Below are 2,751 nucleotides of genomic sequence, written 5' to 3'. Positions count from 1 at the left end.
GCCAGGCCTAAGGACCCTACCATGCATGATTTCATGCACTGGGCCTCTAGTTTAAAAATAATTCAGTGCCTATTATGTCCAAAACCAATATAGCATTGGAAGACATAGCTTTATTTTATTAAATATTCTGATTTTTGATGTAGTGTATTCTCATATTAATACTTTCCCATTGTAAATATATGCAGTGTATACTAGCAAAATGGCTGACAATGTGTCAACTAGTAGTGCTGATGCCCAGGCTGGCAATTTAGTTCCCATGAAAGGATAAATAGAGGGGAGGGCAAAAGTAGGTTTACAGTTTTTGTATGGAAAATAATCCAATCATTAATAAATAAATATATATATATATATATATATATATATATATATATATATATATATATATATATAAACTGTTATGACCAGACATCTGGAGACCAGATGTCCAGGCAGTAGCTATGATGCACACTGACCACCAGGGGGCAGACACTCAATGCAGGAGCTTCCCCCTTGTGGACAGTGCACTCCCACAGCCAACCTTCCTCGGCTGGCCAACCTCACACGGTCCATATCCCTGGTCAGCCACCTTGATCTGCCCCAATTGCTGGCCAGGCCAAAGGACTCCACCTGTGCATGAATTTGTGCACTGGGCCTCTAGTGTAAGAATAAACTGTTTCACATATAAACAACTTTAAACCTACTTTTGTCTACCCCTGCGTATATTAATGTGGTGCTTTAAAGAAGTAGTAACTAGAGAAAGAAACAGAAATCTATATTTTAATTCCACATGGAGGCTGAACACTTTATAATTATGGGCACATTATATGCTCTGCACACATTTCTACTCAAATGGGTATTAACTACGGATGCAACAAAGCAAACTGGACATTACAGCAGGAAGAGAATATACTAGAAGAATACCTATCCTCAAATAGAGTAGAGGACAAGAAGTGTTTGTAGAAAGAAAGAAAATGGATCTAGGGAAAAAGTTAGAAAGAAAAATATCTCGTGAACATAGAGAGTTATGAAGGCCAATGTCATGTGATTTGTGATCCTATAGATGAAAGTCATAAAGAAAAAAAGAAGAGAAAATTATGCACCAAAAGAAATATAAGACAGGTATGAAGTTCTGCTTTTGGACATGAGTCTAGATTCTGGAGTAGTGGCAGCATAACTCATATAAAATATCAAAAATGAAAAATAAATCCTTAATGTGTGTAGTGTCACATTACTATTCCCAGGAGGAAGAAAACTACATGGTTTTTGCGAAAGTGTCTATCTAGATGGGGAATATCCTATATAATAAAAGCCCAGCAACCGAAACAGTGGAACGACCAGAGACCAGAACAGCCATGGGCAAACTACGGCCCGCGGGCCGGATCTGGCCCATTTGAAATGAATAAAACTAAAAAAAAAAAAGACCGTACCCTTTTATGCAATGATGTTTACTTTGAATTTATATTAGTTCACACAAACACTCCATCCATGCTTTTGTTCCAGCCCTCCGGTCCAGTTTAAGAACCCATTGTGGCCCTCGAGTCAAAAAGTTTGCCCACCCCTGGACCAGAACCACCATGTCCCCTCCCCTCCCTCGGTCTGGCCCTGCCCCCCAAGCAAGCAGTTAGGGGTTATCAGGCAGGCAGGTGAGAAGTTAGGGGTGATCAGGTAGGCAGGTGAGTAGTGAGAGGTGATGAGGCTGGCAGGCAAGTGGTTAGGGGCAATCAGGCAGGCAGGCAAGAGGTTAGGGATGATCAGGCAGGCAGGCAGAGCCCCGCTATCTATGCCTCAAAGAGGGAGACCCAGGCTGCCCACCACAGCCTGCAGAAGGGATGCTTGGTGGCTGCAAAAGGAGACGCTGGCGGTGGTGGACGCTGCAGGGTGGGGCTGGCTCCATGGTGTCGCCTGCAGCCTGGCCCAGGCCCCGGGGTCACCATCTCCACCCACGGTTTCTGCAGGGCTGGATTGCCACTCCTCCTGCTATGCTTCCTGGGCAGATCCTGGACCCTTCCATGACTGTGGGCTCTCTGCCAGGGCTCAGCCCCTGACCAGACTCCCCAGCTCAGCCCTGGCTGCAGAGGAGCTAAAATACACTGACATCCACAACACTGGGGCCGTGATCACCCCTTTGCACTTCCTGGAGGTGAAACTGGGCAAGAGATCTCAACCTGTGAAAAGTGAGCTAGACGAGGAAGAGGAGCAGAGGAAAAGGCACTGGGAAAAGAACAAAGTGGCGGCAGCCCAATGCCGGAACAAGAAGAAGAAACGGATGGAGTTTCTGCAGGGGGAATCTGAGTGGCTGGAACTCATGAATGGGGAGCTGACAACCCAGATGGAGGAGCTGAAGCAGGAGTGGCATCAGTTCATCCTGATGCTCAACTGGCATTTCCCCACCTGCATCGTCAGGACCGATAGCATTAAGACCCCCGACTCAGAAGGCAACCCACTGCTGGAGCAGCTGGAGAAGAAGTCACCATAGGTGAGGAGGAAGAGGAGGAGATGAGGAGAGGAAGGAGGAGGAGAGTCCCAGAGTGCTCTTCCTTGCTGCATGAAAAACTCTTCAATGAGGCTCAGCACAGCCAGCATCCGCCAGGCTTTTTTGTGGAACTCAGATCAGCCACAGCAGGACCAAAGTAGTCCTGAGGGTGGGGCCTGTTCTTCCTGGGGCCAGGCTTGCAGGAGGCAGGGCAGAGGCTCTGGGCCAGAGAGACGCCCAACCAGGCAGCTGTGGGCACTTCTCTGGCCTCTCTGCCAGGGCACCCACCGGAAGGACCT

General features: G+C 47.4%; 1 pseudogene; it reads left to right on the top strand.

The window, feature by feature from the left end:
• The first annotated feature begins 1,940 nt into the window (after window positions 1-1,940).
• LOC118654357 lies at window positions 1,941-2,455 on the top strand (annotated as a pseudogene).
• Window positions 2,456-2,751: the final 296 nt, after the last annotated feature.

The sequence above is a fragment of the Myotis myotis genome, unplaced genomic scaffold, assembly GCF_014108235.1.
Source record: "Myotis myotis isolate mMyoMyo1 unplaced genomic scaffold, mMyoMyo1.p scaffold_m19_p_4, whole genome shotgun sequence".
NCBI classification, from domain to species: domain Eukaryota; kingdom Metazoa; phylum Chordata; class Mammalia; order Chiroptera; family Vespertilionidae; genus Myotis; species Myotis myotis.
The sequence above is the reverse complement of the archived record's forward strand: the minus strand, read 5'-3'. Positions and strand labels throughout refer to the sequence as shown.